Source organism: Salmo salar, chromosome 15 (genome assembly GCF_965601325.2).
Source record: "Salmo salar chromosome 15, fSalSal1, whole genome shotgun sequence".
Lineage (NCBI taxonomy): Eukaryota > Metazoa > Chordata > Actinopteri > Salmoniformes > Salmonidae > Salmo > Salmo salar.
The window spans coordinates 51,172,728-51,189,287 of NC_138305.1; positions in this window are offsets into that span (position 1 = coordinate 51,172,728).

Sequence of the window (16,560 nt, forward strand, 5' to 3'; positions counted from 1 at the left end):
ACACTGTACAGTACATGGGTTACATATTGGCTTGTAGAGAGACAACTTTTCTACCCGTTTTAGCTAAAGTTGGTAGTTCTCTCTACAACACGATGTGTATCGTGTTGTATCGCTGGGTGGAGAACGAAGTGCTGCTAGGTACATACAACAGAGTCCCCTTCCAAAACAACACATATTGGGTTAGTAGAGACCCTACTGAGTATTTCACTTCCCACTTTAGCTGAAATAAGTAGAAAAGTTCTCTCTACAACCTAATATGTATCCCATATTATAGTGTATTGCATTGTAGGCTATGGAGGGGGTGGAGATTGAAGTGCTGCTGGATATGCACGACACAGTCCCTCTTAAAAAACAAACTATATTTGAGTATTTTTAATCCCACTTTAGCTGAGACAGGTCGAAAAGTTCTACAAGCTAATATGTATCCCATATACAGTCTAAAACAGTGAATTGCATTGTGGGTTATTGAGGGGGGCGGAGCGAAAAGCCAGCAGTGGACCGTGCGACACAATCCCCCTCAAAAACTAAACTTATTTGGTTAGTGGAGACCGGACTGAGTATTTCCCAACCCAGTTTATATGAGGTAGTAGTTTCTTTACAACCCGATAAGTTTCCCATATAGAGTTTATTGTATTGCAGTGAATGAATGGGTGGAGTATGGAGTCACCAGCACTCTCTATTAAACCTGTTGCCCAGCACAAGAGAGCAATTTAAGTTTTGCAGACTATTGAGTAGGTTAATTCAAAGAACATATATTTGTATTGTATTAAAAGCTAATTTCTTTAAATATAGCCTGCACAATAGTTTTCAACATACTGTACCATTATTTGTGTAAACTTTCAAAAGAAAGGCTCGTACAAATAATACAATATAAAAAAAATGCTGCTAGGAGAACGGTAATCTCGGCTCTGGGGAAACTAATCAAAGCTTTATGCTCTCAATCTCACGCAAATTATCAATGAACCCACCAGGTACAACCCCAAATCCGTAAACACGGGCACCCTCATAGATATCATCCTAGCCAACCTGCCCTCCAAATACAGCTCTGCTGTCTTCAACCAGGATCTCAGCGATCACTGAGATCCTGCGTCCGTAATGGGTCTGCGGTCAAGCAATTTCCCCTCATCACTGTCAAACGCACCCTAAAACACTTCAGTGAGCAGGCCTTTCTAATCGACCTGGCCTAGCTATCCTGGAAGGATATTGACCTCATTCCGTCAGTAGAGGATGCCTGGTTAGTCTTTAAAAGTGCTTTCCTCACCATCTTAAATAAGCATGCCCCATTCCAAAAAATTTGAACCAGGAACAGATATAGCCCTTGGTTCACTCCAGACCTGACTGCCCTTGACCAGCACAAAAACATCCTGTGACGTACTGCATTAGCATCGAATAGCCCCCGCGATATGCATCTTTTCATGGAAGTCAGGAACCAATATACACTGGCAGTTAGGAAAGCAAAGGCTAGCTTTTTCAAACAGAAATTTGCATCCTGTAGCACTAACTCCAAAAAGTTTTGGGACACTGTAATGTCCATGGAGAGTAAGAGCACCTGCCAGCTGCCCACTGCACTGAGGCTAGGAAACACTGTCACCACCGATAAATCCGTGAGAAATGAGCTTTTCAATAAGCATTTTTCTACGGCTGGCCATGCTTTCCACCTGGCTACCCCTACCCCGGTTAACCACCTGCACCCCTCACTGCAACTTGCCCAAGCCTCCCCCATTTCTCCTTCACCCAAATCCATTTTGCTGATGTTCTGAATGAGCTGCACAATCTGGACCCCTACAAATCAGCAGGGCTAGACAATCTGGACCCTCTCTTCCTAAAATAATCCACCGAAATTGTTGCAACCCCTATTACTAGCTTGTTCAACCTCTCTTTCGTATCGTCTGAGATCCCCAAAGATTGGAAAGCTGCCGCGGTCATCCCCCTCTTCAAAGGGGGAGACACTCTAGACCCAAACTGCTACAGACCTATATCTATCTGACCCTGCCTTTCTAAGGTCTTCAAAAGCCAAGTTAACAAACAGATCACCGACCATTTCGAATCCCACCGTACCTTCTCCGCTATGCAATCTGGTTTCCGAGCTGGTCATGGGTGCACCTCAGCCACGCTCAAGGTCCTAAACGATATCATAACCGTCATCGATAAGAGACGATACTGTGCAGCTGTATTCATCGACCTGGCCAAGGCTTTCGACTCCGTCAATCACCACATTCTTATCGGCAGACTCAACAGCCTTGGTTTCTCAAATGACTGCCTCACCTGTTTCACCAACTACTTATCTGACAGAGTTCAGTGTGTCAAATCGGAGGGCCTGTTGTCCGGACCTCTGGCAGTCTCTATGGGTGTGCCACATGGTTCAATCCTCAGGTCGACTCTTTTCTCTGTATACATCAATGATGTCGCTCTTGCTGCTGGTGATTCTTTGATCCACCTCTACGCAGATGACACCATTCTGTATACTTCTGGCCCTTCTTTGGACACTGTGTTAACAAACCTCCAGACGAGCTTCAATGCCATACAACTCCAACAAGGCCTCCAACTGCTCTTAAATGCAAGCAAAGCTAAATGCATGCTCTTCAACCGATCGCTGCCCACACCTACCCACCCATCCAGCATCACTACTCTGGACAGTTCTGACTTAGAATATGTGGACAACTACAAATACCTAGGTGTCTGGTTAGACTATAAACTCTCCTTCCAGACTCACATTAAGCATCTCCAATCCAAAATTAAATATAGAATCGGCTTCCTATTCCACCACAAAGCATCCTTCACTCATGCGCCAAATATACTCTAGTAAAACTGACTATCCTACCGATCCTTGACTTCGGCGATGTCATTTACAAAATAGCCTCCAACACTCTACTCAGCAAATTGGATGCAGTCTATCACAGTGCCATCCGTTTTATAATCAAAGCCCCATATACTACCCACCACTTCGACCTGTATTCTCTCGTTGGCTGGCCCTCTCTTCATATCTGTCGCCAAACCCACTGGCTCCAGGTCATCTGTAAGTCGTTGCTAGGTAAAGCCCCGCCTTATCTCAGCTCACTGGTCACCATAGCAGCACCGACCCGCATCAAGCGCTCCAGCAGGTCTATTTCACTGGTCACCCCCAAAGCCAATTCCTCCTTCGGCCGCCTTTCCTTCCAGTTCTCTGCTGCCAATGACTGGAATGAACTGCAAAAATCACTGAAGTTGGAGACTCATATCTCCCTCACTAGCTTTAAGCACCAGCTGTCAGAGCAGCTCACAGATCACTGCACCTGTACATAGCCAATCTGTAAATAGCCCATCCAACTTTCATCGTCACCATATTGTTAATTTGATTTATTTTTCTCCTTTGCACCCCAGTACCACTACTTGCACACTCATCTTCTGCACATCTATCACCCCAGTGTTTAATTTGCCATACTGTAATAATTTCGCCACTATGGCCTATTTATTGCCTCACCCCCCTTATCCTACCTCATTTGCACACACTGTATATAGACTTTCTCTATTGTATTATTGACTGTATGTTTGTTTATTCCATGTGTAATTGTGTTGTTGTTTGTGTCACACTGCTTTGCTTTATCTTGGCCAGGTCACAGTTGTAAATGAGAACTTGTTCTCAACTAGCCTACCTGGTTAAATAAATGTGAAATAAAAATTCTATAAAAAAAACTACAAGTGGCACTGTGGGAGACGCCCACTGCAAATTATGCAATATGAGATTACTATAGAGAATGATACAGGTCCTTTTGTGGCAAAACAATCGTTTTAGCATGGTGAGCATCATTGACAGCTTCCAGCCATTTTAAAGTATTGAAAGTAGTCAACTGGTTGTGGATTTCTATGGGTTGTAGCCTCAATGGCGCTACCCATGCTGTCATAGACGATGTAAGGAGTGACTACTCTGACAATGGAAATGCATTTCCTCAAAGATGAAAGGAGGCGAGATCAGATGGGACCATTCTAGCCAATGAGAGGGCAGATACGCGCGTCAACAACAGGCACAACTTCGATAGTCTTTTTTTTTTTTTTTACAAAATGCCACGTGCTTCCACTTACAGTATATCACTGCATTCGTAACAACCTAACCATTACGAAACTACTATTCGATCAAATAAGCCTCACGTAGCAAATTAGCAATTACATTTTTTGTTGACCAAATTCGACACTCTCATTGACCTCCATACAAAAATCCCTCAGTTCGTGGTTTTATTTTCATGGACAGATTATGGGCGGAATAAACCCTTTTGCCTCGCCTCTTCCTCTCTCCCTTTAGTGGGTGAAACCGTGACGACTTCTTTCCCCATGACCTATAACCTTACCTGTGTGTAGAGGACTTTGGCCTTGAGCAATTAGCAAAAAGGAAAAGTGTCAAGGATTTTTCCAAGGAGACTCATACAGGCAGTTCCTATTTGAATTAGAAAAAAATATTCCCTTACATCCACTCACTGAGCTAGTTGTCCCTGAATAGGATGCTTGTGTAAAGAGTATTTTGGGGAAACTGAATAGAAATACATGAATAAAATACATAGGGTGTACTGTTCTAATGAATGACTCACATTGGGTGTGTTCGAGTAGTAAGGCTAACAAAGCTGACTTTAGACTAAAGTCGACCAGGGAAGTCGGGGGAGGTGCATCTGCAGATAGCTGAAAGGCGGACCCTGTAGTGGTTTTCCAACAGTTAAACTCAGATCAACATGGCAGTGTCACCATAGCTGTTATTGGTTATAAATGTTTTTCTTTATACATGTGTTAATAAACTGTTCTATACCCCATATCACACACTCACAAACTGAAAACATAATGTGTTTACAATTAATTGTTTCGGGAGAGGTCTCAAATATCACTTTCATTTGTATCCCCTGTAGCTTTTAGATTCACAACAAAGTTGGTTCCTGTTTCATATATGTTACAAATTTGCAAAACGTACAATATGTTACTAATTTGCTAACGTATATGTTACGAATTTGCAAAACGCATGATATGTTATGAATTCTAGCTATGTGTCTAGGTAGCTGGGTTAGGGTTAAGGTTAGTATTAAAAGTTTAGGAGTTAGGTTAAATGGTTAAGGTTAGAGTTGGTGGAAGGGTTAGCAAAAAGGGTTAGGGTGAGCTAACATGCTAAGTAGTTACAAAGTATTTAAAAAGTAGTCAGTAGCTGAAAAGTTGCTAATTAGCTAAAAGGCTAAAACTGTCTGTGATGAGAATTGAACTCTCAACCTTTGGGTTATACGCCCGACCAGCCACCTTACTTTTGTGCTTGCCTTAAATCTTATCTGTCTTATATAACCATACCAAATGTAACATATCATACTAAATGTAGTGTCTCGGATTTATGTACAGAATAATACGAAATGCTCTGAGACCAGATTGACTAGCCAGGGGATGGCTGGATGGTGCTGCTTGGTGAGAAGCAACTGCAGGGACTTGAAGGCGATTTAATCAAAAACTGCATGACCTTTGCTCACATGGTTTTTTAAAGTTCATGCAGTTGACGTGTAGACACAAGTCAGGCAATTTTTATCCCAATTTTATGCCTTTCTGCAATCTTCGAATATGAACAATTTATCATTAATGAGCTTGAGGAAAACAGAGGATTTGATCTTGATTCGATAACCCTCACAGCTACATGTATGTTTCACCAGATGTATAAATCTGAAGCATCTGGCTGACATTTCAACTCACCATCAAATATGATGATGAGAGGAAGCCCAGTGGCCGGCAGTGGGAAGATGGACCGAGATGGATTTTGGCTGACATTCTGCACATTTTCTCATTGATTAAACATCAATACAATACAGTTTTTGTTCCCAAAAGTAGAATCTGTTATGAACAGAGTGGACTGTTTTGTAGACTTTACCCTTTGCCAAAGCTTTAAAGAATGGTATTGTTTAGAAGGAGTGCAAGGGCAAATTGAGTTATTGCACAAGCGCACTTCACAGAGTAGGCGTTCCCCAACGGAAATATGCAAATACATGCTAGAATGTGCCAATAGGATCTCTTGTGCTTGCTCTGCCCACCTCCTTGCTTGTTCTGCCCGCTATTCATAATTTGCTCCCATTGGAAACAACAGGCTGTGGTGTATCTTGGGTTAATTATATGAATCTTTGGTTTTCACAGATCATGTTGGTGTCCAGTTGCTAGGCAACCATTTTATGTTGGTCCAGATGAAAATAGTCTGTCAAAAATTGCTAGCGCACATCAAAATTCTCAAACTAAATACATAATGCAATTCCAACCACAAAACAGTTTAGATTTGATTTTAAGACGCAAAATAAAACAACTTGCCTAGCTAACAGCGAAATTATTGTTTTTGACTTTGTTGTTATAATTCTAATGCGCAGATTCTGCGAGTAGATTGAGAGAATCTGCCAGGACTGAATGGGAATATGTGAGATCTAAGCACTATCAGTTCAGTTTTTGGGGTTTTCATCACTGGTTATTTGGATGTATCAGGATTGGGCAAAGGTGGTACTTAAACTTCTTTGCCTGGAGTGCTTCCTGCCTTTACCCAGATGGATCATAAGGGGGGACTGGGAATTTCCTCTTGCCATGGTGGAACTCTCAAATTCTAACACATATGAACACAGAAATTCATCACACATTTTGTCATGGAATTATTTATGTTAACAACTAATCAGTGATCGCACACACAATCCAGCTGCATATTGAACGTTGAGATGACCGAAAGGTCAGTCTCTTGGGCACATGACATGCAGTACAAGGAGTGGAATGTTAATGAAACAGACTGATAACCAGTTCAACAAGGAGTGTAATGTTACAGAGACTGGCAACCAGGCTAAGCTAGCTAGGTAGTTAGCTAGCAAACGTAACTATACACAATAATACCAAAGTCAATATCAGCAGGTGAAGTAGCTAGCTAGCTGTGAAATCTCCTAAACAAACTGCACTATCAATTTATGAGTCTACAATCTCACCATGTTCAATCTGCAGATCGTCTGCCTGAGTGTGGAGTTAAGTAATTTTAAATTCTTTGAGTGGAGTCAACAGCAATTTGGCCATACCACAGAGATTCTGTTTGGGCCACACACAATACACACCAGGGGAGAACAACTGCCCACTGTCATTGAAGCCACATAAATTTAAGGCCGACCGCCGTACTGCATTGTTAGCAGAAAACAGGATCCTCCATTATATGGAATGGCAAAGTAGCCATCTTCGTGGTCAGTCTTCGTGTAAATAAATACAAATTCAGAAGACAATGGTGTATTAGACGCAATAATTGGTACCACATGTATGTGCTTGAACCCATGATTTTATTTAAATCGTACACAGAAGAAGTTGGAAGGCTAATGTAGTTGCTAATTGCAGCCTGCAATACCCTGTTTGGCCTTCAACTTGAGTTACTCAATGAGAGGTGGCAGCACTGAGCTAGCCTGCAACGTCACTTCCTAAAGTAGCTCAAACTGAGCATGTTATGTTGTTTCCGCTAGTTACCACAGTCACAAAGTGGCTATATTAGCTTTTTGGTCTTCATTTAACGTTAGGGTTATGCATAAGGTTAGCAGTGTGGTTAAAGTTAGGGATAGGGTTAGGTTTAAAATGAAGAAATTGAAGAAATAGGCAGGGTTTATGACTTTGTGGCTGTAGTAACTAGTGATGACCATGTTGTGTCTCCATGAGACGCCATCTTTACCGACCTCATTTGGCTTCAATGCGCTATTGAATCTTCACATAGGAATGAATGGTGTCACATGATCAATGGCTTTGTCCATTCATATACACTGAGTGTACAAAGCATTAGGAACACCTGTTCTTTCCATGACATACATTGACTAGGTGAAAGCTATGATCCGTTATTGATGTCACTTGTAAAATCCACTTCAATCAGTGTAGATGAAGAGGAGAAGACATGTTGATTAAAATGGGATTTGTAAGCCTTGAGACAATTGAGACAGATTGTGTATATGTGCCATTCAAAGGGTGAATGAGCAAGACAAAAGATTTAAGTGCCTTTGAACGGGGTATGGTAGTAGGTTTGAGTGTGTCAAGAACTGCAATGCTGCTCAGCTTTTCATGCACAACAGTATTCCGTTTGTTTCAACAATGGTCCACCACCCAAAGGACATCCAGCCAACTTGACACAACTGTGGGAAGCATTGTAGTCAACATGGGCCAACATCACTGTGGAATGCTTCAGACACTTTGTAGAGCCATGCCCTGACGAATTGAGGCTTTTCTGAGGGCAAAAGGGGGTGCAACCCAATAGTAGGATGTTGTTCCTAATGTTTTGTCCACTCAATGTATACAGTCATTGGCCACACACACACACACACACACACACACACACACACACACACACACACACACACACACACACACACACACACACACACACACACACACACACACACACACACACACACACACACACACACACACAGAGCGAGAAGGGAGAGGAGAAAATCATGTTGCGTGATGGTAGTTGAATAAAAAATTAAACATTTGAATAATTTGGTCCACTGTTTAGTTTGAGCACATCCAGGGCCAGGGTCTGAGATTTGGTGAGGTCCCTGGCTATTTGGAGAACAGCAAAAAATTACCCCAGACAGTATCACACTGGTTCCTGTAGCTTCCTTCACCTCAGTCAATCTACAAACATATAGCCTATTAACTATACAATTAGCCACTACACATTAACTCAGCACGGGGATTAAAAACAGAGGGATTCTCAGAAAAAGTATTTTATTCACAAAAGGTAAAAAATGTTTGGTTTACATAATTTTTTTGTTGTTGCAGTTTTACAGCTAATTTCCTGCAATTCTACACATTTTCATTTCAAATCATTTATTGGTAATAATTAAGAACCGTACTGTGATTCTTTTCAATTAAAATGTAAAAAAAAAAGCTTCTTAGCAAATAGCAATTTCTCAAGCAATAATTTTGCTAGGGAAAAATCCAAAACAAACTATTATTGGCAGAGGTTTGGAACTCTCTTTCTTATTGGTCTATTCAATCATTTACTGCCTGGTGATGTCACCAGGTAGGCCAAAACTCCATCCCACCAAAACAGACTGACATTTATTTTCAAACAGCTCTTACACTAAAAAGGCATTATCATAATTTGCACAGTATTGTTCCAACCTCATAGTGTGTAAATATGTATATATAAACACGGGAAATCTTTTTTATTTTTTAATTTTTTTTTAAATAAATGTGCTAAAATTTCTAAAAACGTATTTCGTCATTGTGTATAGATTGACGAGGGGGGAAAAAAAAAAAACAATTGAATCCATTTTAGACAAGGCAAAACTAGCCAGTTATAGAATATTGTGTTGTGGGACTGCTGAGCTGACTGAGGACCCCAGGGATTCAATTTGCAGTAGGTGATATCTTTTCCACAGTTGCATGACATGAGCAAATGTTGAAAGTAAGTTGCAAGCTACTTTCGTAGCAAGGCGTTGTTAGAACGTAGCAAGGTGTTGTAAAATGAGTGTCTTTTGAAACACATTCCAGACACAGGGATCGTGTCCCGAAATCTGGCTTGCCTACTACCACTTAAACTGCATACTGTGTACTAATCGTACAGCGTACTATTTAGCACAGGGGTGGGCAATTCCAGTCCTCGAGGACCTGATTGGTGTCACAGTTTTGTCCCAGCCCTAACTAACACATCTGACTCCAATAATCACCTAATCATGATCTTAGTTTATAATGCAATTTGATTAATCAGCTGTGTTTGCTAGAGATGTAGAAAAAGTGTGACACCAATCAAGCCCTCGAGGACTGGAGTTGTCCACCCCTGATTTAGCGCATACTGTTTAGAAAAAAGTATTCAGTATGCCACAAGCAAAACGTACTACTTTTAGGCAACGTTTAGACAAAACGAACTCAGACTGGGAAAAATTGTGACTTCGGTGATCTTACAGTCAGGGAAGTCGAAGCTCTAGGATGATGCCCGAGTTTCTGACTTGTAATTCCAAGTTGGATGACCGTTCAAAAAATGTATTGCCCAGTCGGAGCACGTTTTTTACCCAAGTTCCCTGTTGTCTTGAACACACCATCAGTTACAGTGTCATATGGAAAGTGTCGTCTGTAGCCCCACCCAGTGACCCTTCGAGATGTTCTTTTTGCCTAACGTTAGCTAAGTACACTACATGACCAAAAGTATGTGGACACCTCCTCGTCAAACATCTCATTCCAAAATCATGGGCATTAATATGGAGTTGGTCCCCCCTTTGCTGCTGTAACAGCCTCCACTCTTCTGGGAAGCCTTTCCAATAGATGTTGGAACATTGCTGCGGGGACTTGCTTCAATTCAACCACAAGAGCATTAGTGTTCGGATTTTCGTTATTTAGCCCTCCGAAAAGGCTCACCAGGAAGCACACAATGTCATGACTCGTGTTTTGTCCTTAATTTTATTTGAAATCAAATGACCACAGGTCATAAACCTGAAATACAACAAACAAGTAATGACAATATATTATTCAGATATATTATTTAGTATATTATTCAAGTAATATAATAATAATAATACATCAAATAAGCCTGCAACACCATCAAAGATGTGGCGAATCTGGCTTAAAACAGCACCGACTACATCACCCAGAATGCCCAGCGCCAGAGGAGCATGCGCACAGTGACTCTGCTGTCACAGGACACAGAACCCAGGCCACCACATGCCTCGTCCAAAGGATTTACACACAAACGCAACATAATGCGGCACTCCACCATGGATCACCGAACCAAACCACCGCTATCACCACCGCCACCAGAAACCAGCAGAGTGCTCCGAACAATCAGCACAATGCAAATGGCTGATAATAATAGCCTAATGCTATATAGCATCTGGGTCGCTGAGCTACCGCACCCAGCGAGCTACAAGTTACTCCCGGCTAACTAACACCGACACAGTGAGGTAAACGTTCAGTGCACAAACATATAAGTGACTTAAACATCAATGCTAGACTGAGTAGTTGGCAGTTACATACCAACGGGCTGTGTGCTCCTGATGATTGTCTACGGGGAAGTGATTACCAGGTGCTGTAATTTAAGTCTCTAGTGAAGCTACGCATGCGCACATAACGTAACATATTTGAGCATCTAAGAAACTTAAAGAAATCACTCGTTCCCCATTTAATTGAACACATCAGACCCATTTGCTTCTCTTTTATCTATTTATATATATCTTTTTTTTTTTTCCTGAGTGAGCTAGAAATCTCAACACCTCCCACTTGGCCGACTGATCGAAGATCCAAGGAGGGCACAGTCTCTTGAGTCTCTCAGTGAAAATTTCTAACTAAAGTCCAGTCTTTGTAGGCATTTACAAACATGTATTAACTAAGGAGGTAGGCTCCACCACCTTTCCTCCTACTGAGTGTAGGTTTGCCCTCGAAGCACTCAGTTGCCTCCCAGGGTTACCCGCTAGCTAAGCAAAGAACACAGAGTCACAGTCTTTGGGTACCCATGGCGAGGACTTATCTTACCTCCTCTTGGTCTTCAGCAGGAATCAAGATCACCAACCTCCTCACATCCCTGCGAATGACGATTTTCGTGTGCATGGTAGAGTCCTTTCTCCGGGCCCTGGGAACCATGGGAGCAGGAAGACCCATGCAGGTTGTTATGTCCGCATCGCAGACAACCCCCTTCTCGTCTGGATATGTTGTAGCAACCCGGCCGAGCCGGAACTGCCCCCTCAGAGCATTCTGGTCCGCAATCCAGACTACGTCTCCAACTTTGATACTTCTCTCTGCTCGGTGCCACTTGTGTCGTATGAACAAGTTTGGTCCTGCCAGTTCGCTCCATTTCTTCCAGAACCTGTCGACTCCAGCCTGGACAGCCCTCAGCCTGTGCCAAGAGCGGGTTTCCATGTCGATTCCGTGTATGTCACCTCCCTGTCCGGTGCGCCCCAGGATAAGGGAGTTGGGGGTCAAGTACTCCACTGAGTCCTCTTGTTCCTGTGCCCTGGCGTCGATGGGTCGCTCATTAGTCAAGTTGGCTGCAGAGTAGAGAAGGGTCTGGAACTCCCCCCAGGTGTAGCAGCCAGTTGTTCCGCCAAGACTGTTAAGAGCTGTTTTAAGGAGCTTAACAGCTGCCTCTGCTGCTCCATTCCTGTGTGGCGAGTCTGCAGGATGAAAGTCCCATTTCCACTCTGTGCTATTTCTGTCAGCCTTGTCTTCAACAGATGCCTTCTGCAAACAGGCCAGGTGCTTGTGTAGCTCTCTCAGAGCAGTGAACCGGGAGTAGGCCTGAAGAAAGCTCTCAGAAGACTGGTCATCGATGAGATCAGCATGGACGGCTCTGGAAGTCATGCAGCAATACACGACTCCCCAGACCTTTTTCTTGGTTCTTTTCTTAACAGCGTCCCTCACTTCAAAGGGTCCAAAGAGGTCTAGTGTAGTATACTCGAATGGGTTCGCTCTACTGGTACGTTCCTGAGGAAGAGCGCTCATCACTTGCCGGCAGAGCCGGGCTCTTTGCTTCTTGCAAGTGATGCACCTGTTGACCACCTTCTTCACTGTCCTCCGACCTTGCACAACCCAGGCCTTTCTTTTAGTGTGCAGCAGTGTGGCAGCCACCCCTTCATGATTCGCTTCGTGAGCTTCCCTCGCAAGCAAGGCCCCCAGCCACGACGGGAACGGGATTAAAGGTACAGCGGTTCCGTCTTCATTCCAAGACTGGACTCTACCACCACAAAGTAAGAGTCCATTGTTGTCATCTTTCATCACAACAAGGCGGTTTAAGGTCGTATCCTGAAAGTTCACGCCGTCTTGGGCTGCAAGGGCTAGGTCTTGGAAAGCTGCTGTTCTCTCTCCCACAGACAGCCTGGGCCCCCTCACCTCCCCGTTTGCTGAGCTCGAGGCTTGGTAGCTTGTCCTCAGCCAGGATTCTGCTGCTCTTCGAACCCAGGCGATTGTTCCACACAATTTAGACAAGCTACTGAATCGTTCGGGCCCGACAAGGCGCACTAGAGCTACACCCCAGGGCTTCCTCTTTGGCCTCTCTACTGCTGGAATTGGACCTTGGTCTTTCATCTGCGGTCGCGGTGCGGAGTCTTGCAAGTCTGCCCCAACATCAGTATTGCTGGGGCCTGACAATTTTTCTGCCTGAGACCTGGTGACTACAGCTGAGAACGCTCTTCTCTGCAACCTTTTAACGTCATCAGCCACGCTGGTCACTATCTCACTGGCCGTCTTCACAGGCCACTCAGCCTCAGGCCAACTCAGGAACTCTGGGCCTTGTTGCCACTCTGACCCTTCATCGAGTTCCTCAGGAGTTGCTCCCCTTGTGATGATGTCTGCTATGTTCAGGTTGCCCTCAATCCACCTCCAGTCTTCCACTGGTCCAGCCTTCTGGATCTCTCCGATGCGGTTAGCGAAGAAAGTTTGGTAGCCATAGCTATCCTTGTGAATTGCTCCCAGGATAGTTTGGCTATCCACGAAGTGGACCCAGCGTGCGACCTTGATGCGGCAGTGCTTTACAAGGTATTTTCTCAGGCGGATCGAAAAGACAGCACCACATACCTCTGCCTTAATCACGTTTCCTTTCTGGTTGAGAGGGGTAAGCTTTGCTTTTGACTCAACCAGCCTCACTACGACCCCATTCTGCGTCTCCCAACAGAGATAGAGCACCACGCCGTAGGAAGCCTCACTCCCATCTGAAAACATGACTCCCATTGGATGGCCTATGGCTCCAGTTGGTGTGAGGCTTCTTTCGAACCTGATCTGGGCAAGTCTCACATATTCTTCGAGGAGTCTTATGGAAGCCTCTCGTAGTTTTGGTGAGAGTGGGTCATCCCAAGTGTCCTTAACTGGACTGCTTATACTCGCTTCTTGGTAAGCTTCTCTCACAAGCATAACCCCTTTCTGCTTTGCGGGTGTGGCAAGACCAATGGGGTCGTAGAATCCAGCGATCTGGCTTAGCAGCATCCGACGGGTCAATGGGTTTGGAGTTTTACCCCTGACTTCCTCTTCGCGCAAATCAACTCCTGTTCTCATCTTTCCTCTCTTCTTTGAGAAATTTACAGAGGTCATCACACGAAGTTTGTCGGTCTCTGGTTCATAGCCGACTCCAAGTGCTTTGCTCTCTTCGTCCCGCATCTGGTTGGGTAACACCAGCGTTTTGGGCACACTCACAGTTGTCTTACTGATACTGGCATCAGTTGTGGTTGCGGACCTCCCACTTTGGCCTGATAAGACCCATGGCTTAAGGGAGAAGCCTCCAGCCTTTAAGATCTTTTCCACTCCTTTGGTGATTTTCTCCAGTATCTGCAAGTCATTGTGGGACGTCAAGATGTCATCCACATAACTATCTTCTACCACAACTCTGCGCTCCTCAACCATGTCTGCAAACTGGGGCAGGTTGGCTGTTTCTCTCATTGCCACCTGGGCGATACAACCAGCAGGTTTATCGCCAATGTTGACCCTGACGACAGCAAAGACTTCGATCACCTCCTCAGGATTGTCTCTCCAGAGGAATCTATGGAGGTGTACTTCTTTGTCTTCTAGCCAGACAGAGTTGTACATTTTTTTCACATTGCCCAGTGCGGCGTACAACCCAGTCCTGAATCTCAGAAGCACGCCCCTTATCTGATTTAGGACATCAGGACCCTTGTACAGTAGGTCATTTAAACTTATTCCCATGAATTCTTGGCTACTGTTCCAGACAATTCTTACAGGGGTAGTGGTTGAGTGAGGATTAGGAGCAACTAAATGACTGATATACCACTTAGGTCCCTTCCAGCTATCGATTTCCTCCTGGGTGACTTTAACGGCAGCCCCTCTTGAGACCATATCGTGGATTTGCTCTCTGTACGCAGCCTTCCATTCCGGCTCCCTCTCCAGTCGTTTCTCAGTGTTTAAAAAAGTCGCTTCCACTGCACGTCGATTGTCAGGCAGTGTTGTGGGGTCTCCTTTCCACGGGTAAGCTGCGTCCCAGTGAGGGGAGTCGCTGTGCTTGTCAGCTTGCACGTAGGTCAGACATTCCTTTATTTTCTCCAAGTCTCTTTCCTCTCCTAGGGTCATTTCCTTGCCTCCAGGGGGGCACCTACCGCATCTGCAGCCACCACACTGAGGATCACAGGCGACGCCAATACTGTCCCACTTAAACCATTCAAAAACTTCTTTGTGGGTAGTTGCAGTGTTTCGGAGGATTGCGTCTTCTTCCACCGAAACTCCACTGGGTCCTCCCGTCTTCACGAGAATCTCTTTGTACGCCCTTGAAGCTGTTCTCATTGACCTAGCGAAATGTGTTTCAGACCTGTGCACTGCTAGGTCTATCACTTCAAAGAGGTCAGGATGCGTTCCACCAACAGTCTTCCCAAGGGGACCATCCCAGAGGACGAGGTCTCCAACTACTCTGACTGGCTGTGGGACAAGGCGACCCTCTCTGTGGCTAATCAACAGGTCGATCTTTTCGGGCCGGACCAAGTCCTTGAGTTGAACATTTGGAAAGAACTTCTGCAGTTGCTGTGGCGTGACAGCTTGGTTCACCTTCGCAACATCTTCCAAGCCGTAACAGAGGAGTTTGTGCTCTGCTATTGTACCTCTGGGAGTTTTTACTCTCAGCCTCAGGGTATACTTCATGGTAGTAATGGTTTTCTCCATCCCTCCAACACCTTGGACAATCAACTTAATGTTCTCACCATTTAGCTTGAGACGCTGTGCTGCTTTATTAGAGATATAATTAGTATCTGAAGCGAGATCAATCAATGTACCGATTAGCTGGCCAGAGTTTGTCGTCACATCCAACAGCATCATTATGACAGGGCACCCTTTTGGCTCACAACCAATGCTAGCACACACTTTTGTCGTGATCTTATTTGAAAAGGCTTCTTTGAACTCTGCTCGCACCTCTGGAGAAAGTTTGGCAAGGAGCTCCTCCTGTTTGTTGGTTAGTCCAAGCCCCCTTTTCCCCAATATAATAATAATACATCAAATAAGCCTGCAACACCATCAAAGATGTGGCGAATCTGGCTTAAAACAGCACCGACTACATCACCCAGAATGCCCAGCGCCAGAGGAGCATGCGCACAGTGACTCTGCCGTCACAGGTTGCTATGAACGCTGTCACAGGACACAGAACCCATGCCACCACATGCCTCGTCCAAAGGATTTACACACAAACGCAACATAATGCGGCACTCCACCATGGATCACCGAACCAAACCACCGCTATCACCACCGCCACCAGAAACCAGCAGAGTGCTCCGAACAATCAGCACAATGCAAATGGCTGATAATAATAGCCTAATGCTATATAGCATCTGGGTCGCTGAGCTACCGCACCCAGCGAGCTACAAGTTACTCCCGGCTAACTAACACCGACACAGTGAGGTAAACGTTCAGTGCACAAACATATAAGTGACTTAAACATCAATGCTAGACTGAGTAGTTGGCAGTTACATACCAACGGGCTGTGTGCTCCTGATGATTGTCTACGGGGAAGTGATTACCAGGTGCTGTAATTTAAGTCTCTAGTGAAGCTACGCATGCGCACATAACGTAACATATTTGAGCATCTAAGAAACTTAAAGAAATCACTCGTTCCCCATTTAATTGAACACATCAGACCCATTTGCTTCTCTTTTATCTATTTAC